Below are 27,147 nucleotides of genomic sequence, written 5' to 3'. Positions count from 1 at the left end.
TGATCAAGAGTTTCTAGCACAATGGTGTTGTGACTTTTCATCTCTTCAAGATCTTTCATGAGCTTCTCATTGTTACTCTTGAGCTTGACATACTCATCATAGTCATTGCACTCAACCACTTGCTTGCCCTTGCTACTAGATCCATGCTCAATGCTTTCATCAATTAAATCATCACATGAGGTAGCTATATCAATCTTAACAACATGGTTAGTAGCATCATGTGGCTCATTTGGTAAGAATTCTTGTGCAATAATAAGGGTATCATAATTGATCTTTAGAGTTGTATATTCATCTTTTAGCTTATTGTGACTAGTGATAAGCTCATTGTGCACCCACTCAAGTTTATCATTTTTATCTTTAAGCCCTTTCTTAGAAGATTTGAGCTCCTTGAGTTTGGATGATATAGAATCATTTATTTCTTTGAGCTCATCATTAGCCTTTTCTAATGTATCACACTTAGCTAAGAGTGAATCATTTTTAGCATCAAGTTTTTCATTTGTAGCTCTACTTTTTCTAATGATCTTAGTATATTTTCTTAGTATTTTGACAAGATCATCATATGTAGGTGAGTCATCATCATCGCTATCACTATCATCATCACTAGCATGTTCATCATCACTACTATCATCACTCTTAGTTACCTTGCATTCACCTTTGGCCATAAGGCATAGGTGTGTAGAGGATGATGGCGATGGTGGCGGTGAAGATGCAAGATCAATAGCAATGGCGGCCACCTTTTCATCGTCACTATCATCATCGGATGATCCACTTGATGAATCAATGTCCGTGAGCCAATCACCGACAATATAGGCCTTGCCACTCTTCTTCTTCTTGTAGAACTCCCTCTTTTTGCCATCTCTCTTCTTGTATGGCTTGTTCTTCTTCTTTTCATCTTCATCATTTGAATCATCTTTCTTGCCCTTGTTCTTGAACTTGTATTTCTTGGGCTTTGTGCATTGATGAGCTAGATGACCAAGTTCGCCACAATTGTAGCAATCCATCTCGGAGATTGGCTTTCTTCTTGAGCTAGTGAAGAACTTCTTCTTCTTGCCATCAAACTTGATGCCACTCTTATTTAGCCTTTTTAGCATCTTGGTGGTCTTCTTCACCATGAGGGCAAGGCTTTCTTCATCATCTTCATCACTTGAGCTCTCATACTCAAATCTTGCTTTGCCCTTGTCTTGGCTAGCTTTGAATGCTAAGTCCTTCTCTTTCTTCTTTGTAGAGGATGAGCCATCTTGTGGTGTGATGTGCATGTACATCTCATGAGCATTGATCTTTCCCAAGATTTGTGTTGGTGTAGTGGCGGAAAGATCACCTTGATGTAGCACGGTCACAATGTGCCCATATTTGTCAATGGGGAGGACACTCAAGATTTTTCTCACAACGTCGGATGGTGACATTTGAGTGAGTCCAAGCCCATTGACTTCCTCTACAAGAACATTTAATCGAGAATACATCTCATTAGCACTTTCTTTGGGAAACATCTCAAAAGAATTTAGCTTTTTAGTCACAAGATGATAGCGTTCCTCACGCTCACTCTTGGTTCCCTCATGGAGTGCACAAACATCCGACCATAGTGCATGGGCGTCTTTGTGGTTCCTTACACGATTAAACACATCTTTGCAAAGGCCTCTAAAGATGGTGTTGCGAGCCTTTGCATTCCATTTTTCATAATTCACTTCAGCGCCTTGAAGTTGTGCGGCATTCCTAGGTGCTGGGAACCCTTGAGAGGCGGCTTTAAGAATTCCAACATCTAGAGCTTCTAAGTAAGCCTCCATGCAGATTTTCCAATATGGAAAATCATCTCCCTCAAAGATAGGAGGAGATCCATCCCCGTGAGACATCTTGCTCTAAGCGATTAAGCTTAAAAACGTGAGCACGAGGCTCTGATACCAATTGAAAGGATCAAGATGCCCAAGAGGGGGGTGAATTGGGCTAATTCTAAATTCTCTTGCAATAATCAAATCCTACGGATAGCCCAATTAACCCCTTGTGCCTAGAAAAGTGTTTATATCAAACTAATGCACAACAACCTCGCAACCTAAGTTCCAAACTTACTCTAGCAAGCAATTCTATGGATGTAAAAACAAGTATTGAATTGCTCAAAGTAAATGCTCAAAGTAAGTGCTCAAAGTAAATAGAGAGAGAAAGGAACGCGGCAATGTTTTGCCGAGGTATCGGAGAGTCGCCACTCCCCACTAGTCCTCGTTGGAGCACCCACGCAAGGGTGTAGCTCCCCCTTGATCCGCGCAAGGATCAAGTGCTCTCTACGGGTTGATTCTTCGATACTCCGTCGTGGCGAATCACCCAAAGCCGCTCACAACTTGAGTTGGGTCACCCACAAGCTCCGCCGGGTGAACACCAAACTCCCAATCACCACCAAGCCGTCTAGGTGATGGCGATCACCAAGAGTAACAAGCACGAACTCTCACTTGACCACGCGAAGCCTAATGAGAAGATGGATGCACACTTTGCTACTCTTGATTTGCTAGTGAGGCTACTATCTTGGATTCTCAAATCACAAACACCTCACTAGGACCTTGCTCTTCTTGGCACTCACAAACGTGTTTCTCAGCTGTTGGAATGAGTAAAAGATACTCCACTCACGAGTGGAGCTTCTATTTATAAGCCAGCCTGAAAAACGAACCGTTATGAGCTTCTGCGGGACGACCGGACGCTCCGATCGCTATGACCGGACGCTCCGGTCAGTTCAACCCACGAACAGTTTTCAAGTGATGACCGGACGCTGTCAGGGTCCGGTCAGTACCGACCGGACGCATCTGGTCGCTCTTGGATGCTTACTGTAAACGACCGGACGCTGGATACTCAGGGTTCGGTCACACTGACCGGACGTGTCTGGTCACTCTTTCCCAAGTCTGGACCCTTACTGGAGTCGACCAGACGCTGGCCCTCAGCGTTCGATCACATGACCTCCCAGCGTCCGGTCACACCAGACTTGATCCCCTTGGTCAAATGAACTGACCGGACCCTGCGGCCAGCGTCCGGTCGCACTGGAGCCAGCGTCCGGTCAGTGTTTGACCCTCCATTCACTTCCAACTTCCGAACATATGTGAATGTAGTTTGCTCCAAAAGATCTTAGGCATTCATAGGAGCTACCTAGAGCTAGTTTTAACAAGTGTGCACCACACCTAACTCACTAGACTTAACTAGGTCAAGCTACCCGTTCATACCCCCCTTCATAGTACGGCCAAAGGAAAAATAAAGTCCTAAACTACTCTAAGTGTCTCTCCAACTCCAATTGACACTTAGAACTAGTTATCCTTAACCTTATCGTCCATCCTTTGAAAACCAAAACGATTTCCATCGTAGGGGCATGACAACCTCGATTGCCCAATCGATCTCCATTACCATGACCTAACTTAATTGCCTCTGCAAAACACACGTTAGTCATAGTAATCTTGTATTGACATTAATCACCGAAATCCAACTAGGGGCCTAGATGCTTTCAACGTTGTACAGGACGCTCCGATCAAGCAATAGCAGAGTCAACAGCAGCGACCGGACGCTGCACCGGACGCTCCGATGCACAGGATGCTGCACCGGACGCTGCACAGGACGCTGAGTGCCAGAGTCCGGTCAACATTAGTAAGGTTCTAGAGAGCCATTTTTGTGACCGGACGCGTCCGGTCTGTACTGACAGGACGCTGGTCAGAGTCCAGTCAGTAGCAGAAAAGCGGGATTTCGTCCCCAACGGCTATTTTCTCAGTGGGGCTTATAAATAGACCCCCCAACCGGCCATTTGAGTAGTGTGGAGCTAAGGAAACATACCAAGGGTGTTGATACACCATTTTAGTGATCTCCACTTGCATAGTACTTAGTGTTTTATTAGGTGATTAGCATAAGTGCTTTGCGAAGTGCTTAGGTTAATTAGACCACCGCTTGTGCGCTTGCTCTAGGTATTTGCCTAGTGTTTAGTGAGGTTTATACACCTCTTGCCGCCCCGTGCTTGCGAGCACAAGTGTTGTACATCAAAGGGGCTTGAAGTCTTGCGAGATCACACCAACCACGTTTGTGGTGTGGCCGCCACAGTGTACTGGAGGGAACAAGGCCCGCGGCGTTTCGGCTGGAAGCTTGATAGTGAAGACGGCGGGGAGCATCCGGGAGAGGCTTGCCGAGAGGCACATCGGAGACCCACTTGCACGTGGGGAAGGCCCGAGGCTATCCACGGTGTTACCCGACCGGGAGCTTGGCCCTTGTGAGGGATTCCTTGCGAGGGGCTCCAACAAGGACTAGGGGGAAGCTTACGCGCTTCTCGATACCTCGGTAAAAATACCGGAGTCGTCGACGGGAGTTTGCATATCTCTACCTTGCTCTTTAGCTTCCGCATTTACATTGATTACTTTATTAAGTTTGCGGTAGAGATAGCAATACACTAGCAAAACCTTAGTTGCACATCTAGATAGTTTATCTTTTGCATATGTTTTTGCTAAGGTAAGAAAAAGAGGCCATATTTGGAGTTAGGGTTGTAAGTTGCCTAATTCACCCCCCCCCTCTTAGGCTTCATGGTCCCTTCACCACCAACTAATCTCAGCACCACTGCAAGTTAGGAAAATCTGCACACCACCAGATGTGTCCACCAGTCGGAGCGAAGATATATAGATGCCACTATATAAGCTAGGGTCATGTCGTCGAGGTAACATGGAGTAGCCTCCACCTTCCTAACACTAATTGCATAGGGCCACAGACCGCATGCCTACTAACTCCCACAGAGACTGTTGGTCGTCTGCACTACTTGGGCAACGGGCCGTACCCACTTAGGCATGTGGTGTGCACGAAAAGAACCTGTAATTTATGGTTGCAACCTACCAAGTCCTTAATTTAGCTAGAGCGAGCACCTTCCACCAAACCGTGTGCCTCAGAGCACAAGACACACCCCTCAGAGGTGATCTATCCACAAACTCCTTATCCCACTATCCCTCGAGGATGGGCGTCCCTCCAGGACTCTGTGTTCCCGCCATAGGAACTACCCTTAGTGCACTCCATACACCACAGCAACCTCTCGCTCTAGCCGGTATCTCCAAGAATCAGGTCAAGGGCAAGGAAATATGTATAGAACTCCTCACATCACCACCACCCACTCAGGATTCACCGCTCCCGTCGCGTATCATACCATATACCTCATGGGGATGCCTTGCGGTTAAACCCTCAACCACCATCCACATGTCACCAAACCATCACACATCACATATCAAGGCATATATGTAAGTATGATGGAGTAAATGCAAGCAAGCAGACATGCAGATATAATAGTGAGAGCGCGGAGCTGGGTAATCAGGGGGAAGTGGTTTCAATCATGGCAAACAGGGCTCAGACAACGGCATGCATCACATATTCTAGCAAAGGAATAAATATAAAGCGCTAGCATTTCTACTTTGCAATGCCTAATATTCTCTAAGTAAAGGTGCTGCCATGACACCTGTGGTGTAGAGGAAGTAGTGGTATGTGTCTCCAGAAGTCGATGTAGCCGATCAGCGGGAGTCTCCTTCTCCATCTGAAGCGTCCTTGGATTCATCCGAGCTCGAACCGAGGCTACGCAAGAAAATGCCGAGAACGGCCACCAATAAGAAGCAATAAAACTGCAATAAAACCTAACACAAATAAACTCAAGAACAGCATTAGGAGGTAGATTAGGATTTTATAAAAATTATGAAACTGGTTTCATAATTTTTGGAGCTGAGATGAATTTGCTGTGAATTTTTGAAGTTAGGAAGGTGTTCTGAAAACAGGAAAAGGAAAAAGGGCAAGGAATGGATGGGCCTGCATCGGTGGGCTCAGCTAGACTCGGCTGGGCCGCCTGAAAGAGGGAGTCCAATCGCCTGATGCTGGCCCGACAGCAAGGAAGGAGAGGGGAGCCGAGTTGGGCTGGTTGGCCAGTTTCGGCCCAAGTCGGAGCACCCTGCAGGTGTTCGGCAGTCTGCCGGTCAGGCTTGGCCGTGCGCACATCCATGCTCCACTCGGCTGTCGGCAAGGCCTGGCGACGGGTTCAGCAGCAGTACGCGGCGGGGCCCTGGTCGCAAAGGCAGCGAGGTAGGGCCGACGATCAGGGCTGCTCACAGCGTGTCGAGTGTGGAAGAAGGCTGCGACGCACTGTGCTCATGCGGCTACAAGGGCATGGCGACCATGGCGTTTTGCAGTCAGCAGCTCGGGACTGCAAACGACGGCCGTGACGACGAGACTGAGGTTCGAGCTTGTGCGAGGTGGTGATTTGGTCATGAAGGCGGTAGGACAAGGCTGGCGTCCGTGCGGTGCAAGGTCACGGTCGTGGCGGGGTCACGGCTCCGCCGGCGAAGCAGTGGCAAAGAAAGTAAGGGAAGCGTGAACCTCCGCTTGCACGAGGGCTTGTGCAGGTGTCCGTGATCGCGTCGGCGCGTGCTTGTGCCGATGCTTGTGCCGGTGTGCTCGTGGTGCACCGTGCACCCTTAAGGCTTCAGCTTTCGATCGGGATTGTGTGGCCCGGGCGGCGGCAGCAAGGAAAGGCCTCGCCTTGGCCTTCTGGGGACCGGTTTGTGTGTGCGCGTGCCCAGCAGGTGCCCAGCCGACTGTCCCAAGAACTGGCTGCGGCGTGCCCGCGACTGCGGGTGCTCGACAGTGGAAAACCGAAGGGGCGTGACAGCAAACGGGCGAAGCCGGCGTCGAGGACCGGGACAGGCACGCGACAAGGTAATGCACAAAAGGTGAGGGCTTTGTGGCTGGGGTGCTCACCGGCGGGCTTGACGGCGGCGGTTCGCGCGGCGCAGGCAGGGCTTGGTGCAGGCATAACGCGCGACGTCGCTGGTGGGCGTCTCGATACGGCGCGGCTCGACTCCGGGGTGTTAGGATCGACGATGTGTATGTACCTTTCTGTGTAACCCGTATATCCGGATAGGCTCCTCGCCCTTTCAGTAGATGCACCGCAGCCGGTGCCGCGGTGTAGAAGACGTTCAGCTCCGGCGAGATGAAGTCCAGTGACGCCAGCGGTGTCCTGCAGAGGGAGACGGCGGTGGTTGGGGCACATCCCGTCGCTGGCAGCATCTCTTTAGATCGGTATTAGGGTTTCTCTTTGGGTGGGTGTGGCGGCTCCGGTCAACCTCGTAGTCCGAGCTCTCACCCCCACCTTCCTTTTATGTGTGTTGTGCGACAGGAGCCCTCCAACCGAACTAGGGTTGGGCTCCCCCGATCAGGGAGCAGAGATAGGGCCCAATAGGCCGTTGGGCCTATTGGTGGAGATCAACTAACATTCTCCCCCTTGATCTCATTCCATCTTTCACTTTCATATCATTTGCTTTTGTTCATTCCATTACAGATTAGCTCATAGAGCATGTCTCATCGTCACGGTCCATTGCCGATAGACTTAACAGCTACAACTCACTACTCTGTTCTGAAATAGATACTTACTTTGGGCCTTTTTTTATCCAGGAATATTTTAGGCTTTCCCTTAAACCCAAGCTAGCTACATGTTCTCTGAACACCACGTCCTCTGAACATGTTGGGTGGTAAGCCTTTTGTAAGCGGATCCGTGAACATCCTTTCTGTTCTCATATGCTCAAGACTTATGACTTGATCCTGGACTTATCTTTCACAACATAATACTCTATGTCAATGTGTTTGGCAGCACCACTTGACTTATGTTGTGAGCATATTGTACTGCCAGATTATAATCGCAGTATTACTTTAAGTGGTCCATAGATGTCGTCAACCACCTTCAAACCGGGTATGAACTTCGTTAGTTAGTTCACCTGCCCGTTGCCTCATAACATGCTACAAACCGTTATACATTGTGGACGATATAGTGACAGTTTGCTTTGAGCTTTTCCATGAAATAGCTCCCTTTTGCGAGATAATAGAAAATCCACGTCTGGATATGCATTCACTCTCGCATAATTAGAATCTGAATATCACACTATGTGGAGTGAATCAGATCTTCTATATGTCATCATGAGGCCTTTCGTTCCTTGCAAATAACGCAAGATTTTCTTTATCAATTTTAATGTTCTATTCCAGAGTTCCTCTGGAATCTGCCAAGTAAAACCCGGTAACAAATGCCAAGTCAGGGCGTGTTCATACTTGAGCATGTTGCAAGCTTCCGACAACTAAAACATATGGAACCACTTTCACTTTATCGATTGAGCTCATATTGGTTCCTGGGGCATTTAAAATCCCCATATCTGTCGCCCTTGACTATAGGAGCAGGTGATGGACTATATTTGTGCATACTGAATTTCTTTAAGATCTTTTCCACGTATGCCTTTTGTGACAGTCCTTATACCATTTTTCTTTTATCTTGGTGAATCTCGATCCCTAGAACGAACGAGGCTTCATCAAGATCTTTCATATCAAGTTTTGAGGACAAAACTTCTTTATCTCCTATAGTAGACTGACATCACTACTAGCAAGTAAGATATCATCCACATACAGGACAAGGAAGATAAACTTCCCATTCTTAAACTTTGCATAGACACAATTGTCCTCTACATTCTCTTTTAAAACCCAAAATTCTTTATTGACTGATCAAACTTTAAGTACCACTGTCTTGAAGCTTGCTTTAATCCATAAATGGATTTCTTTAGGCGGCATCTCATTCGTTCTTTTCCTTCCATGACAAAACCTTTCGGTTGTGCCATGTAAACATTTTTCTCTAAGTCGCTGTTGAGAAATGCCGTCTTTACATCCACATGATGTAATTCTTAATCGTAATGTGCCACTAATGCCATTATGATTCTGAAGGAAACTTTACATGAGACTGAAGAAAATATCTCATTGTAATCAATCCCTTCTCTTTGCATATAGCCTTTTGCCACAAGTCGTGCTTTATATTTCTCTATATTCCTTTGAGAGCCAAGTTTTGTTCTGTAGACCCATTTACAGCCTACTGTTTTGACTCCTTTAGGAATTATTTCCAAAACCCAAACTTTGTTGACATTCATTGTTTTCATTTCATCTTCCATGGCTTCAAGCCACTTTGATGAATGATCACTTCTCATGGCTTCTTCAAATGAGGTGGGATCATCCTCCATTTGAAATTCCTTAGTGTTGTACACTTCATAATCAGCAGGAATAGCTGATTTTCTAACTCTTTGAGATCTTCTAGGGGCCTCCACATTTGGCACATCTTCTGTTTGAGGCTGTTGTTGCTCCCCCTCATGTGTGGCAATTGGTTCTATTGAATCCTGAAGAACAGGTTCCTCATTTTCATTCATTGTTGCCACAGGTGGGATAACAACTGGTGCTGGCACCACAGTATCTAGCACTGTCGGTGCAGCTACAGCAGGTAGTGAGAAAATTGGCTCATGAATCATTAGAGTGGGCGCTTGCACCTGCTTCACTTCAAGGTCAATTTCTCGAGCTACCATGCTCCCCCTCATTAATTCGTCCTCTAGGAAGACAGCATGTCTCGTTTCCACAAACTTTGTATGTCTCTCTAGACAGTAGAAACGAAAACCTTTTGACTTTTCTGTGTAGCCAAATAAATGACAACTTACTGTTTTGGGATATAACTTCCCAATGTTTGGGTTAAACACTTTAGCCTCAGCAGGGCTCCCCCCCACACACGCAAGTGGTTAAGTGAGGGTATTCTTTCTGTCCACAACTCATACAGTGTTTTGAGCACCGACTTTCTTAATACTCTATTGAGAATATGAATAGAGGTTTTAACGCCTCCATCCACAGGCTCAACTATAAGGTGGAGTAAATTATTATACTGCCCACCATATCCATCAGGGTACGATCGATTCTTTTAGCTTCTTTATTCTGCTGAGGTTCGCCCGGTATTGAATACTGGGCTACTATACCATTCTTTTAGGGTATGCTGACCGTAGTACTCCACCACGGTCAGATCTGACTGTCTTTAATCTTTAATGTCTTAAATTTATCCAATACATCTTTTCTTTCTTTGATTGGATAAATATAGTCATAATGGGAGTAATCATCTGTGAATGGATCATAACCATCCACACTCTTTACAGGAAACTGACCACAGATGTCTGTGTGAATAATCTATAAAATTCCTGCGCTTCATTTAGCATCTTTCTTTACATACTTTTCTTTTATGCATTCTCTGCATTGTTCTTAATCTGAGAGCTCTAATGGAGGAAGAACATCATTCTTAACTTGTCTTTCTATTCTCCCCCTCGAAATATGGCCTGAACGATAGTGCCATAATTTCGACAACGCATCGTGAGCTCTCTTATGCCACCATTTCCAGAGTTACACTCTGTCACCAGCTGCTTTATCAGCTGAGTAGCATATGTCTTTGAAGTGTCAGTGAACTGACTCTTTATTCTATCGAGGTACTCGGTGACCGTGTCACACTTTGAGATTTAGCCTACAATTGCAGGTTCAATCATGTTCTTTATCACAGCCAAACTTTTTCTTGTTGGTAGTGATTCATTTCCTATGCCCAAGGAGTCATAGGATATCTTTTTGGGATTCAAAATCCCTCTCTTTAGTTGCCCAAATGGCATCATTCACTTTTGTCTCCCTCACCGGTGCCACAAACTCAGTGGAATACGGTGAGGTGACTACCCAGTCCACCTTAGACAAGATGAGAAAACCAGGTTAAAACTTTTCTTAACATAAAATAACACATCATTTGCATGCCTTGATTCCAACGTTGGTCAAAATCAAAACATACAATTATTCTTATACACTAATTCTACATCATCGTTGGGCAGAAATAGAATTAATGCATAAATCTTTAACTTTCACAAGTGTTCTTACACACTAATTCTACATCACCGTTGGGCAGAAGTAGAATTAATGCATAAATCATTAAAATTAACATCTGTTCTTATACACTAATTCTACATCACCGTTGGGCAGAAGTAGAATTAATACATAAATCATTAACATTACGATATTGTTATTATCAACGTTGGTCAGAAAATAACAACATCATAATCATGTCAAATCTCTTTTTCTCTCCAATTAAATACCACATTGGTTCAAAATAACTGGAGAATCAACGTTTTCTTTAGCAGCGGAATAACTTTCTTTTTCTCCGATTAAATACCACGTTGGTACAAAATTAATTGGAGAATAAACAATTTCTCTTTAGCAGTGGAAAAACTTCTCCTTTTCTTGAATTTTACCCACAGGAAAAAAATATTTTCTATTTCCTTTAATCTATTAATCAATTTCCAGGGAATAAACGTTTTCTGGAAAATCTTTTCTTTTCTCCAGTTAAATATCATGTCGGTTCAAAATCACTGGAGGATGTACTTTTCTTTCGCAGCGGGAAACATATGCTCAATTTCTTGAATTTTACCCATAGGTAAAATCACTTTTCATATTTTCTTTGATATATTTTTTTCATTTTCCAGAAATTAGCAATTACTGGAAAAGAAAAAACTGATCTTGATTCTTTCCTTTTTTTTCGGCCCAACCGGTAAAACCAGCTCGGCCCAGCTATTCTCCGTTCGCGCTGCCGCACCCAGGCCGCAACCTGGGCCTGGGCCGGCAAAGCGACTCGGCCGCGCGCGCCCGCTTGGGCCGCATCGCTGGCCCGTTCCATCTCGGCCGTCCGATGGAGATCGACGGCTGCGCGTCGATTTCGCACGAACAAAACCGCGGCCGCGTCCTCTGACTGGAAACCCTAGGCCATTCGAAGTCTCTGCTTCTCTCTCTTCTTTCTCTCTCAGCGCCGCTCTCTCCTCTCTCTACCTTGCTCTCTCTTCTCAGCCGAGCAGAACCGAGCCAGACGAGAGCGAGTGGTGGAGCGAGGCGGGCATCCATGGCACCGCCGCCGGCCCCTCGCCGGCGTGCGCGCTCCCCAGCGGGTGAGCGCGCCGCCGTCGAGCGGCCTGGCCGCGGTGACCCCTTTGCCGAGCCCGGCGAGCAGCAGCACCGGTTCGGCGGTCTTTCTTCTCCCGCGCCGGCGAAAGGTTTTCGCGACGCCCGGCGAGGTTTTTTCTTTTCCCGTTCTTCCCCGTCTCCTTCTCTCTTCATACCGACGCACAGGAATTAGGGTTAGGGTTTGGGAATGGGGTTTTCACTGTTTTCTTTTCGCTTGTTCATCCGAATGGGATTAGGGTTAGGGTTTCAGTGTCCCGACCCCTGTTCTTTTCCCCTTCCCCTTTCGGATTTGGATGCTTTTCTTTGTTTGACCGATTGGGGTTAGCCCTTTCTCCATGCGAGTTAGGGTTAGGTCTTAGGGTTCTTGAGATCTCTTTTCCCCTTTCTTTTCTCTGACATCCGAATGGTTCTAGGGTTCGATTCTGTTTTCTTTTATGTCTTTTCTTTCTTTTGATTCGACCGATTCGGTTTTCCTTTTTGGAGTTCATCCGAATCGGGATCTAGGGTTAGGGTTAGTTTTCCGACCCTTCTTTTTCTCTTTGTTCTTTTCTGTTTTCCTTTCTTTTCTTTGATTTCTTTTTCTCTTTTGGATTTAGGGTTCGGCTTTGTTCATCTCAAGGCCGAAACCTTTTCTTTCTTTTCATCCATTCTTTAACCCAGTTAGGGTTAGAGTTCAAGTGCCGATGGCCCTTCCTTTTCTACGATCCGAATGGATCTTGTTTACTTTTCTTATTCTTCTCTGATCCGAACACGGATCTGTTCTTTCCTTTACTTTTGCCGTGCGCCGTCGAACGGTGTGGCTCCTTTCCCCCACGCGCGATGGCGGTGATGACTGGTAGACCGTGAGCCGGTCTCTCTTTCTTTTGCTTTTACCCGGTTAGGGTTAGGGACACACAGAGGTAACCTGCTCTGGTACCATTGTTAGGATCGACGATGTGTATGTACCTTTCTGTGTAACCCGTATATCCGAATAGGCTCCTCGCCCTTTCAGTAGATGCACCGCAGCCGGTGCCGCGGTGTAGAAGACGTTCAGCTCCGGCGAGATGAAGTCCAGTGACGCCGGCGGTGTCCTGCAGAGGGAGACGGCGGTGGTTGGGGCACATCCCGTCGCTGGCAGCATCTCTTTAGATCGGTATTAGGGTTTCTCTTTGGGTGGGTGTGGCGGCTCCGGTCAACCTCGTAGTCCGAGCCCTCACCCCCACCTTCCTTTTATGTGTGCTGTGCGACAGGGGCCCTCCAACCGAATTAGGGTTGGGCTCCCCCGATCAGGGAGCAGAGATAGGGCCCAATATGCCGTTGGGTCTATTGGTAGAGATCAACTAACACGGGTGCCGTGTACTATGGCGACCGGGGGCTGGTTCGGTGTGGTGCAGCATCGCGATGGGGACGGCTTGGACCAGAAGCGGGCTTGGACCGGCGCGGTTCCGCTCCCGTGGTTCCGGCTTCGCATCGCGGTTGCGGCGAGTGAAAGCGACGGCGCGACTCCAGGGCGGCTATGCCATGGAGGACGGGGGGGTGTGGCTTCTCTGCAACTCACAGAACACAGCACGAAGGCCGATTCAGACAAGATCGACGATAGAGAGGGGAAAAGGTGGAGACTTGGCAAGGATGGGCTCACCGATGGCTGGCCGGTGGCACAGGAGGCAAGGCCGTGGCGTCGCGGCACGACTCGGTGATGAGACGAGGTCGAGCAGTGACGGTGGCGGTTGGCGTTCGCTGCGGCTTGTTTGGGCTTCTGCTCGGCGTGCATCCGGAGCTGGGAGTGGTTGGCCGGGCTCGGAAGCTTCGAGAAGGCATGTCGGGCTCCAGTGCGGTCAAGGGCGCGGTCTCGGGCGCACCCGGCAATCGCGGCGCGGGGTGCGCCCTGGGGGCGGGCCCGTGCTGGCGTCACGCGAGGGCACCCGAGGGCGAGCGTCGAGCGGTTCAGGCGTTCGGCTTCATCCGGGCGGAAAACAGAGGAGCGCGGTCGTACGGAGGTAGGAGACGACGCTATTTCTGACGGGGGCGATGGAAAGGAGCAACGGCGGAAAACGTTTGGATGGCAACTGGTCTCTGCCCTGTAGGTCCCCCTGGTTACGGCTTCGACTCCTGCTCGTGCCGCGTGCGTGAGTGCGGCGGACGCGCGCTTCCAAGCCCGTGTGCAGCGCACGTGGTGGGCATAGAAGAGGAGCCAGCTACGTGCTGGTCCTGGGCCGGAAGCGGAGAGAATTGGGGTGCTTAGGCGGCTTCGTACTGGGCCGATGGGAGCTCGGCGGGGCCTGGGACAAGGCAAGGCCGAGCCAGGCCGGCTGGGCTAGATGGGGAGGAGGGAAGGCGGGCCTGGCTTGGTTTCTGGGCCGCGGGCAGAGGGGGTTGGGCCATTCGGCAGCAGTGCCCGGGAGCACGAACTGGGCTACAGAGAAGAGGGCGAGTTGGGCTTGAGGGGGTCTGCTAGCCAGGAGACTCGGAAAGGATTTTCCTATTTGCCATAGAGTTAGAAGAGAGGGCTACCTCCATGCACAACCAAGAACAAGAACCAAAACACACATGCATCTATAAACTATATGGATGTATCAAGGTTAATTGTAAACTCGGTTGAACAAGATGAGAGAGAAAGTTAGGGTTTTTGTTTTAGGAGTATTGCATTGCCATGATGTTGACTTGGTCAACAATAGACAATGGTGTTATTGTTGCAAATTTTTGAAGTCCTAGATTGTGACATCAGGGCTAGAAGGGGAAACGGTTGACTTAAGTTGACCTACCAGCTACATGCAACACACATTGCAATGAAAATTTTTGAAAGCTCGGATTTTTATATTACATAGAAACACGGGATGTTACAAAATACAATATTACTTTCATTGTCACCATATAGCTTTGCAACCAACTAACTGTTTACACTCAATATATAGCACCTATAGGTAAAGTTGTGGCCATTTCCTTGGTGTTTCTACTACTACTGGTATTGTTTGTCTGCATCATCGTTTTTTGCAGAATGCGACGGAACACAAAAGGTCAGCAAATCTACAGAAAAATCTTTCATTTATGAGTGTATAAAGTACATTAACTCGCATCACACTGAGTCTTAATTAGGCAACACGAACACGAATGAAGACGAAGCACAGATTTTGGGACTAGATGCAAGGAATTCAGAATTAAATATTTATGAATTCTCACAAGTATTAGAGGCCACAGGTAATTTCTCTGAAGAAAACAAACTTGGGCAAGGAGGCTTCGGTCCTGTATACAAGGTAAGATGGTAAAGAAAACACAAGCATGAGCTTACAAGAAGGGACAAAATCAGTAAATGACTGAATGCTAAGAAACAGATTTATATACTGTGCAACACTCTGCATTAGCCTATTGTCTTGGCCAGAGTGTTAGTCAAGTGTCAAAGGACAAATGAAATTACAAAATTGTGTCTCTAATCCCATCTCTTTTGCACTTGTCTCTAGGGCCAATTTCTTGATGGGGTGGAGATAGCAGTTAAAAGACTTGCTTCTCATTCTGGGCAAGGCCTAACAGAGTTCGAAAACCAAACTCAACTCATAGCTAAGCTCCAGCACACAAATCTGGTCAGGCTCTTGAGATGTTGTTATCAGGGGCAAGAAAAAATACTAATATATGAATATTTGTCAAATAAAAGCTTGGATTTCTTCATTTTTAGTATTAGCTCTCACAGTACCACAATTTCTTTGTTCATTAAGTTCAAAATGTTTTTACTTTTATATATGTTTATGTTATATTGGTTTGCAGATGAAACAAGGAGAGCTTTATTAGATTGGAGTAAACGCCTAGCGATAATAGATGGGATAGCACAAGGACTTCTTTATTTACATAAGCACTCTCGGCTGCGTGTTATCCATAGAGATCTCAAAGCAAGCAACATTCTATTGGACAGTGAAATGAGCCATAAAATTTCAAATTTTGGGCTTGCAAAAATATTTAGCACAAATGATACTAAGGGAATACGAAACGGATCGCTGGGACATAGTAAGATTTTCATATGAATTACTTGTTAGGATCGGAATGTGTATACCTCTCTGTGTAACCCGTAGATCTGTAGTTAGGCTCCTCGACCTTGCGGAGCTTCACCGCAGTGGCAGTGTGGACGCCGATGCCGCCCTGGATGCAGTCTCGCGGATGCAGTGCTCGGCGTGGTGGTGAGGAGGCGAGGAGGTGATACAGTGGGGCGTTGGAGAACCTGCATAGGCGACGGCAGTGGTGGCGGCGGGCTCATCCCGTCGCTGGCAGCACTCTTTAGGATCGGATTAGGGTTTTCTCTTTAGGTGGGTGGCGGCTCCGTTCAACCTCATTATCCGAGCCCTCACCCCACCTTCCTTTTATGTGTGCTGTGCGATAGGGGCCCACCAACCGGATTAGGGTTTGGCTCCCCCGATCAGGGAGCAGAGATAAGGGCCCAATAGGCCGTTGGGCCTATTGGTGAAGATCAACTAACATTCTCCCCCTTGATCTCATTCCATCTTTCACTTTCATATCATTTACTTTTGTTCATTCCATTACAGATTAGCTCATAGAGCATGTCTCATCGTCACGGTCCATTACCGATAGACTTAACAGCTACAACTCACTACTCTGTTCTGAAATAGATACTTATCTTTGGGCCTTCTTTTGTCCAGAAATTTTATAGGCTTTCCCTTAAACCCATGCTAGCTACATGTTCTCTGAACACCATGTCCTCTGAACATGTTGGGTGGTAAGCCTTTTGTAAGCGGATCCGCGAGCATCCTTTTCTGTACTTATATGCTCAAGACTTATGACTTGATCCCAGACTTTATCTTTCACAACATAATACTCTATGTCAATGTGTTTGGCAGCACCACTTGACTTATGTTGTGGGCATCATGTACTGCCAGATTATAATCGCAGTATTACTTTAGTGGTCTATAGATGTCGTCAACCACCTTCAAACCGGGTATGAACTTCGTTAGTTAGTTCACCTGCCCGTTGCCTCATAACATGCTACAAACTGTCATACATTGTGGACGATGTAGTGATAGTTTGCTTTGAGCTTTTCCATGAAATAGCTCCCCTTTGCGAGATGATAGAAAATCCACGTCTGGATATGCATTCACTCTCGCATAATCAGAATCTGAATATCCCACCATGTGGAGTGAATCAGATCTTCTATATGTCATCATGAGGCATTTCGTTCCTTGCAAATAATGCAAGACTTTCTTTACTAATTTCAGTGTTCTATTCCAGAATTGCTCTAGAATCTGCCAAGTGAAACCCGGTAACAAATGCCAAGTCAGGGCGCGTATATACTTGAGCATGTTGCAAGCTTCCGACAGCTGAAGCATATGGAACCACTTTCACTTTATCGATTGAGCTCATATTGGATCCTGGGGCATTTAAAATCCCCATATCTGTCGCCCTTGACTATAGGAGCAGGTGAGGGACTACATTTGTGCATACTGAATTTCTTTAAGATCTTTTCCATGTATGCCTTTTGTGGCAGTCCTTATACCCTTTTTCTTCTATCTTGGTGAATCTCGATCCCTAAAACTAACGAGTCTTCGTCAAGATCTTTCATATCAAGTTTTGAGGATAAAACTTCTTTGTCTCCTGTAGTAGACTGACATCACTACTAGTAAGTAAGATATCATCCACATACAGGACAAGAAAGATAAACTTCCCATTGTTAAACTTTGCATAGACACAATTGTCCTCTACATTCTCTTTTAAAACCCAAAATTCTTTATTGACTGATCAAACTTCAAGCACCACTGTCTTGAAGCTTGCTTTAATCTATAAATGGATTTCTTTAGGCGACATCCCATTTGTTCTTTTCCTTCCATGACAAAACCTTTCGGTTGTGCCATGTAAACATTTTCCTCCAAGTCTCCGTTGAGAAATGTCGTCTTTACATCCATCTGATGTAATTCTCAATCGTAATGTGCCACTAATGTCATTATGATTCTGAAGGAAACTTTATATGAGACTGGAGAAAAGGTCTCATTGTAATCAATCCCTTCTCTTTGCATAAAGCCTTTTGCCACAAGTCACGCTTTATATGTTTCTATATTTTCTTGAGAGTCAAGTTTTGTTCTGTAGACCCATTTACAGCCTACTGTATTGGCTACTTTAGGAATTATTTCAAATCCCAAACTTTATTGACATTCATCGATTTAATTTCATCTTCCATGGCCTCAAGTCACTTTAATAAATGATCACTTCTCATGGCTTCTTCAAATGAGGTGGGATCATCCTCCATTTGAAATTCCTTAGTGTTATACACTTCATAATCAGCATAAATAGCTGATTTTCTAACTCTTTGAGACCTTCTAGGGGCCTCCACATTTGGCACATTTACTGTTTGAGGCTGTTGTTGCTCCCCCTCATGTGTGGCAATAGGTTCTATAGGATCCTTAAGAACAGGTTTCTTATTTTCATTTATTGTTGCCACAGATGGAATAACAACTGGTGCTAACACCATAGTATCTTGCACTGTCGGTGCAGCGACAGCATGTAGTGAGAAAATTGGCTCATAAATCATTGGAGTGGGCGCATACACCCGCTTCACTTCAAGGTCAATTTCTTGAGCTACCATGCTCCCCCTCATCTTTTCATCCTCTAGGAAAAACAGCGTGTCTCATTTCCATAAACTTTGTATGTCTCTCTGGACAGTAGAAACGAAAACCTTTTGACTTTTCTGTGTTGCCAATGAAATGGCACCTTACTCTTTTGAGATCTAACTTTCCAATATTTGGGTTAAATACTTTAGCCTCAGCAGGGCTTCCCCACACACACGCAAGTGGTTTAGTGAGGGTACACTTTCTGGCCACAACTCATACGGTGTTTTGAGCACCGACTTTCTTGATACTCTATTGAGAATATGAATGGCGATTTTATCGCCTCCATCCACAGGCTCAACTGTAAGGTGGAGTAACTTATCATACTGCCCACCATTTCCATCAGGGTACGATTGATTCTTTTAGCTACTTTATTCTGCTGAGGTTCACCCAGTGTAGAATACTGGGGTACTATGCCATTCTTTTAGGGTATGCCGACCGTAGTACTCCCCCATGGTCAGACCTGACTATCTTAATCTTTAATATCTTAAATTTATCCAATGCTTCTATTCTTTCTTTGATTGGATAAATATAGCCATAATGGGAGTAATCATCTGTGAATGTTATGAACGAATCATTACCATCCACACTCTTTACAGGAAACTGACCATAGATATCTGTGTGAATAATCTGTAGAATTCCTGCGTTTCGTTTATCATCTTTTCTTAATTCTTTTTACATACTTTTCTTTTATTCATTCTCTACATTGAACTTAATCTGAGAGCTCTAATGGAGGAAGAATATCATTCTTAACTTGTCTTTCTATTCTCCTCCTCGAAATATGGCCTAAACGACAGTGCCATAATTTCGACAACGCATCGTGAGTTCTCTTATGCCACCTTTTCCAGATTAACACTCTGTGACCAGCTGTTTTATCAACTAAGTGGCATATATCTTTGAAGAGCCAGTGAACTGACTCTTTATTCTATCGAGGTACTCGGTGACCGTGTCACATTCTGGGATTGAGCCCACAATTGCAGGTTCAATTATGTTCTTTATCACAGCCAAAACATTTCTTGTTTGCAGTGACCCACTTCCTATGCTCAAAAGCCATAGGATATCTTTTGGGATTCAAAATCCCTTTCTTTAGTTGCCCAAGTGGCATCATTCTCTTTTGTCTCACTCACCGGTGCCACAATCTCAGTGGAACTTGGTGAGATGACTACCTAGTCCACCTTAGACAAGATGAAAATTAGGTCAAAACTTTTCTTAACACAAAATTAACACCATTTGCATGCTTTGATTCCAACGTTGGTCAAAATCAAAACATATAATTATTCTTATACACTAATTCTACATCACCGTTGGACAGAAATAGAATTAATGCATAAATTTTTAACTTTCACAATTGTTCTTACACACTAATTCTACATTACCGTTGGGCAGAAGTAGAATTAATGCATAAATCATTAAAATTAACATATGTTCTTATACACTAATTCTACATCACCGTTGGACAGAAGTAGAATTAATGCATAAATCAGTAACATTACGATATTGTTATTATCAACGTTGGTCAGAAAACAACATCATAATCATATCAAAACTCTTTTTCTCCAATTAAATACCACATTGGTTCAAAATAATAGGAGAATCAACATTTTCTTTAGCAGCAGAAAAAATCTATTTTTCTCCAATTAAATACCACATTGGTTCAAAATAACTGGAGTATAAACAACTTTTCTTTGGCTGTGGAAAAACTCACCTTTTCTTGAATTTTACCCACAGGGAAAATTTCTTTTTCTATTTCCTTTAATCCATTAATCAATTTCCAGGAAATAAACATTTTCTGGAAAAACTTTTCTTTTCTCCAGTTAAATATCATGTCGATTCAAAATCACTAGAGAATGTACTTTTCTTTCGCAGCGGAAAACGTATACTCAATTTGTTGAATTTTACCCATAGGATAAAATACCTTTTCATATTTTCTTTAAGCCTTTTATCCATTTTCCCAGAAATGAAACCTTTACTGGAAAATGAAAAAACAAAAAAAAATATGACTCAAAAGTTTCACTGTTCTTTCGGCCCGGCCGCCAAAACAGCCCGGCCCAACTGCTTTGACGCGAGCACTGTGCCCGGCCCAACTCCTTTGACGCGAGTACTGTAGCTCCCAGGCCGCAACCTAGGCCTGGGCTGCCAAAGCTGTGTGGCCGTGCGCGGCCCCTTGGGCCGATCGCTGGCCCGTGCAATCTCGGCCGTCCGATGGAGATCGACGGCTGCGCGTCGATTTCATGCGAACAAAACTGCGGCCGCGTCCTCCGACCAGAAACCCTAGGCCATTCGCACTCTCTGCTTCTCTCTCTTCTTTCTCTCTCAGCGCCGCTCCCTCCTCTCTCTTCCTCGCTCTCTCTTCTCAGCCGAGCACAACCGAGCCAGCGACGAGAGCGAGTGGTGGAGCGAGGCGGGCATCCATGGCACCGCCGCTGGCCCCCTCGCCGGCGTGCGCGCTCCCCAGCGGGTGAGCGCGCCGCCGTCGAGCGGCCTGGCCGCGGTGACCCCTTGGCCGAGCCCGGCAAAAAAAAATTCCCGGCTCGGTCTTCTCCCTCGCCGGCGAAACAGATTCGCTCGGTTCACGGCGAGGTCTCTTTCCATTCTTTTCCTTTTCTTTTTCCCTTTCGGATTTGATTTGTATCTTCTTTCTTCTCTTTTCGCTTGTTCACCCGAAAAGGAGATCTAGAGTTAGGGTTCGGTTGAACCCGAACCATGTTTTCTTTTGTTCGATTCGAGATCGAGATGCTAGGGTTCCTTTTCTTTCATCTCGGATTGAACCAATTAGTGATGGGGATTCTTTCTAGGGTTAGGGTTCGTGTGCCGACCCTGTTCTTTTTCTCTTCTTTGGATTTTCTTTCTTTTCTCTTTTGGAGTTCATCCGAATGGCTTTCCCCTTTTCCTTTCTCCATGCGAGTTAGGGTTAGGTTCAGTTGAACCCGGATTCTTTCCCCTTCCCCTTTTTCTTTTGGGATTAACCCGATTTGGGATTGGGGTTAAAATTAGGGTTAGGTCTTAGGGTTCGGCCAAAACTGAACCCATCCTTCTTCATTCCTTAGATCCGAATTGGATCTGTTCGGTTCTTTACTTTTGCCGTGCGCCATCGAACGGTGCGGCTCCTTTCCCCCACGCGCGGTGGCGGTGATGACCGGTAGGCCGTGAGCCGGTCTCTCTTTCTTTTGCTTTTACCCGGTTAGGGTTATGGATACACAGAGGTAACCTGGCTCTGGTACCATTGTTAGGATAGGAATGTGTATACCTCTCTGTGTAACCCGTAGATCCGTAGTTAGGCTCTTCGACCTTGCGGAGCTTCACCGCAGCGGCAGCGTGGACGCTGATGCCGCCCTGGATGCAGTCTCGCGGACGCCAGTGCTCGGCATGGTGGTGAGGAGGCGATACAGTGGGGCGTCGGAGAACCTGCATAGGCGACGGCAGTGGTGGCGGCGGGCTCATCCCGTCGGTGGCAGCACGCTTTAGGATCGGATTAGGGTTTTCTCTTTAGGTGGGTGGCGGCTCCGTTCAACCTCATTATCCGAGCCCTCACCCCACCTTCCTTTTATGTGTGCTGTGCGACAGGGGCCCACCAACCAGATTAGGGTTGGGCTCCCCCGATCAGGGAGCAGAGATAAGGGCCCAATAGGCCGTTGGGCCTATTAGTGGAGATCAACTAACATTACTACGATCCATCCTTGTTGTAATACTGCCAATACTGTTATGGCATTTCATTGTTTCTGATACACATCCTTTCAGCGGTTATATGGCTCCGGAGTATGCCAGTGAGGGCCTCTTTTCAGTCAAATCTGAAGTATTCAGCTTTGGTGTCCTAATGCTTGAGATTGTCGGTGGAAAAAGAACATCAAGTTTTTATCGATGTGGAGAATTCATTAACCTTCTTGGACACGTAAGTATGTTTACGATATAAATATGTAGTGATTCATGTTTCCATATAGTCCCATAAATGGAAAGCACAAAGCTTTGAATGGCATCACTGGCAGTGTCTTAGACAATCCACTACTCACTAACGACAGTACTGCTTAATGTCTTGTTTTCTCTCCCTTCTTTTGGAGATCATTGGAAGCAAGCTACTGAAATCATTAAGATTGTCTACATATTTTGATACTGTACACTTTCACTTTGCAGGCATGACAGATGTGGGATGACGGAACATGGCTTCAAACTTGTAGATACATCACTATTAGTCAGTGACTCTCATACACTAGAGATGATGAGATGTATCAACATAGCTCTGCTTTGTGTGCAAGAGAGTGCAACTGATCGACCCACCATGTCAGAGGTTGTTGCAATGCTTAGCAACGACAGTGTGACCCTACCTGCGCCGAAGCACCCAGCATTTTTCAACCTCAGGGTGACAAACGAAGAGCCGTCAACTGTTGTTGTGGCATCCAGTGCTAATGGAATGACAATTTCCGCTGTAGATGGCAGATAGTTTTCAATGGTAGTGGTTATCACCTTCAAGAAGGAAGAATTCCAGCATCTTAGATATTTCCATTTTGAGGACACAAGAAAGATCAACATCATATTTGAAAATGGGGCCGCTCCTGAGCTTGAGAAGATCATCTTGTACATGGCCAGCAGAGTCCAAACTTACTGTGCCTGGTAGCCTTCCAAAACTGAGAGAGGTCGAAGTGAAAGGTGACAAGTCTCCTTTCGCTATTCAACAATGCCAATAAACTTAACAAGGTGACTCTCTTTGATGCCTTACTCAAAAAAGGTGATGATCTATATAAACTACTTTCGAAGAACCCAAGCATGTTCTGCCACTAGTGGAGAAACAGGCTGTACTCCTGGTTCTCAACCGCCTTCAGTTCCGGTTTTGGAACCGGGAGTACCAAATCAGGACTAAAGGTCCTCTCCTTTAGTCCCGGTTTCGCGCCTGGGATTAAAGGTGCACCTTTAGTCCCGGTTGGTAAGACCAACCGGGACTAAAGGGCCTCCCGGCTTGGCCACGTGGGGCGGCCTTTTAGTCCCGGTTGGTAATACCGGGACTAAAGGTTTCCTTTTTTTTTCTTTCTATTTTCAATTGATGATTCGTTTTGGTTTTCGAATAGGTTTTCGAATACGCATTCTACGCTGCTAATAATATATGTATTCTACACGTTTATAATGTTCGAACATTTTGTACAAACTAAAGTATGAAACTAACGTATATATTACATGCATATACATATAGTGTACGTTATTTTATGTACATATAATATGTATGTATGTGTGTGTATATATATATATATTTATTACAAATAAAGGTTGCATTGTATATTCTATCATATCATTGGGATAACAAAATCACTCCATCTAGTTTGGCTTCTATGTTTCGTTGACGTCATTGTAGAACTCGCTGGCGGGGTTGAAGACCTGGTCATTAAGAAATCCTGCTATGGTCTCTTGAATTGCTTTCAGTTGGTCACGTCATATGACTTTTTCCTTCAACCATAGAGTCTTCAATAAAAGTTAAAGGAAAAGTATTAATATATATATATGTGTGTGTTGGTCACTTGATTACTTATATATATGAGCAACAAAAGAAATTATGAATATATGAATATATTTATATAACATACTTCGAGATCTCTTCAGGAGTTCTTTTTGTGTACGCCCCGATAAACTCGCAAACATAGTATCTGCAGTAGTTGTTCCCCTGTTCTTGCCTCAGAACCCACTTTTACGAGAAAAAAGATCCGGTGAATTGAAAGCATGCATGGTGTTAATTGAATTATATATATATATATATATATATATATATATATATATATATATATATATATATAAATGTAGATAGTACTTACTTTGTATGCGATTACATCCAGTGGCGCTTTGCAATGTTTCATGTGGTGATTCTCAATGAAACTTTTCCAAACACTGCGTCCAATAAAATAAAATATTAATTTGGTCTTTAATAATTGTTGCAGTTAAGAGATCGGGGTATATATAATTGCTAGAGAGACCATATTACCCTTGGATAATATCTATCATGTCTTGGTACTCTGTTTGCTCTTTTCTTAACGAGTCTAAGATTCTCAACCGACTATTAGCCATATCGATGACCATCAATATCCAGTGATTGCTGCATATGTTTTTATACACAAATATGATCGACATTAACTAGAGTCAACATATATGTATATATATGGGAGATAGCTTAGCTAGTAAGCAAATAATTGAACAAATGTCCATATGATCGACATTAATTATTTAACACTCACTTGAAGTTGTAAGGGAAGAGTATGTCCTTGTTTTGTTGGTTCACTAAGAACCTCATGAGATTTTTCTTGAGTTTAGCTTTCCATTGAGGGGGGGATTAGGGTGTTTGAATACAACATTTGGATCAACGAAACCAACATCATTATCCTTTCTCTTTCTAAGTTCTATCATCTCATATCTGCATATATAAAAATATAGTGTGAGGATATATAATGTATATATATACATGTAGCTTTATATATACACACTTTAATAGTAGAAAATAATCACACTTACAGACAATAGCAGCTAATGAGACTTTTGTCGAGAGAGTCTAGGTGGCATAGTTGGTGTAATTCTTCAAACTCGACATATATAACGTCATCGCCACAGAAGTAATGTTGGTTTCTAACTCTGACAGTAACAAAGGCCTCTCCCCGTTCACATGCCGCCATGTACCACTTGTTTAGCAGGTACATTTGTGTACCCAGTTCACCTAAGGCCTCAGGGTTGTATAGACTCTTTCCACTTTCAAATTTCTTCCAAGGATCCACTTTCGGAGCATGTGGTCCTTCAGCGAGCACTTGGGCAAGGTCCAAACCAGTTTCCTCGTAAAACCGAGCTAGCTCCTCAAAATTGACGTCTAAGTCTAAGTTCGAACCATATTGATTACGAACGACAAGAGGGGGGACTGATTGTTGCGATTGTTGTCCGAGTTGTGCAACACCTTTCCCTGGTCTAGTCTTTTTCTGTGCCGCCTCAAATGACTTGGTGAGAGAGCGGTCGTAGTCCGATTTTGGCCAGGTCTTTTGAGATTCCCGCTTTTTCTGGTCCACCTTCTTTCTTAGAAGATCTGTAGGTAGGTAGAAGTATGATTTCTCCGGGTTCTCCCTCTCTTCTCGTTGCTTTTTTACTTTTTCGAAGAAACTGTTCACATCTTTTTTTACTGTAGCTTTTAATTCCTTTTCACTTTTCTCGAAAGACAGTTTTTGGGGAATAACTGGATTAGATGAGGCTTTCTTCTTTACCGGCTGGTGGGACAATGACTTTGTTTGCGAGGCGGACCTCTTAGTAGCTGGCTTCCTCTTAGTCATCAAGGGAGGCGAGGCAGCCGTTGGAGGCGTTGGAGACCTCCTTGGAGGTGGCGGCAATGGCGGCGTTGCCACCTGATTGCCCGGAGCACTATGATGATCTAGAGATTGAATAATTGGACTTAGGTTGGCGGAGGCCCTGCTGTGTGATTACAAAAAAGAATAATTAGGTATAAGAAATTGTTATTATAAATCATGCATGTCAATAGAAAGTTTGTGAAAAAATTGTTTCGTTCACTTTTGTCTGCACCTATTGTCTGGCAGTTGAGGAAGCGGCGGTGGACTAGAGACCCCGGGAATAAGGATGTAGCACTTGCGCCATAGTATGAATGTTTTCTCTGCTTCTCCTAGAGTCTTCTCCCCATCACCTCCTGGAATGTCAAGAGGCAGGTCACTAAAACCTTTGTTAACTCTATCAACTGAGACGCTAACATATCTAGGTGGTATTATTGCCCCATGGATTCTTGGTGTCTTGGTTGGATCTAGAGGAGAAAAAACACCGAGAGCCACCATGATTGTGGCATTCTCTTTTGGAATATGTAGCTCACATGATGTAAACGGTGCAGTGATGTCATCCACGGGGAAACGTAGCATTGTGTCATCTTGATTTGGCAACTCCATGGAAGCGCAACTGCTTTTCAACTGATCAAGGGGCTAATATTAATGTTCATTCCTAGATCTGATGCCTGCCTCTGGGCACTCATTGCTATTTGTACTTGCTTTATGATTTCATCCTGCATTCTAGCTTGTATGTTTTTTTGCGCTCCTGTGCTTGAAGCAACGCCTCCCGTGACTCACGAACCAATTCCTCCAACCTGCTGATCCACGCTGCATCCTCATCCTTCCTTCTCTGCCGGCTTCTGTAGGTATCTCTGTCATTAGGGAAACCATGCTCCCAAGAAATATTCTGTCCTAAACCTCTCGTTCGGCCACTGTGTTCAGCGATCTCGAGGGCATACGTCAGTTCATCCTTCTCTCTATTGGGCCTGAACGCACTAATAGTTTTAGCTTGTAGAGCATAAGATAATCTTTGTGTTGCTCTTTCGAGTTTTGAGCCATGAACCAGCTTCCCGGTCTCTAGGTCCAGTCTTCCCCCATGAGCGAAAAACCAATTCTTCGCGCGTTTGGGCCAATTGAGTGATTCTGGTGTGATACCCTTGGCAAGAATGTCCACTTCCATTTTTTCCCACTTGGGAATGGCAGTCGCGTAGCCACCAGATCCCATGCCATGGTGGTATACCTTCTGTTGGGCATTCTCTTGGTTCCTTCTCACCCGTTCCTCACCCTCTTCCGATGTCTTGTACTGTACAAAAATCATTCCAGTAGGGCCTCAACATCGTGAGCGGGCCACTAGTATTGAAATTGGGCGTTACGTTCTTCTTGACGTATTTCATGTATAGGGATTTCTTCCAAGTCTGAAATTGTGTGGCCATCTTCTTCATAGCCTAATTTCGAACTAGTTTCTTCAATTCATCATCGTTGATAGCATCATAAATCATCCG

General features: G+C 45.1%; 1 pseudogene; it reads left to right on the top strand.

The window, feature by feature from the left end:
- The window catches only part of LOC136482558 (cysteine-rich receptor-like protein kinase 15), a 40,884-nt pseudogene extending 18,081 nt beyond the window's left edge, over positions 1 to 22,803 (top strand).
- The last annotated feature ends 4,344 nt before the right edge of the window (positions 22,804 to 27,147 follow it).

Source organism: Miscanthus floridulus, chromosome 9, assembly GCF_019320115.1.
Source record: "Miscanthus floridulus cultivar M001 chromosome 9, ASM1932011v1, whole genome shotgun sequence".
In the NCBI taxonomy this organism is placed as follows: domain Eukaryota; kingdom Viridiplantae; phylum Streptophyta; class Magnoliopsida; order Poales; family Poaceae; genus Miscanthus; species Miscanthus floridulus.
The sequence above is the reverse complement of the archived record's forward strand: the minus strand, read 5'-3'. Positions and strand labels throughout refer to the sequence as shown.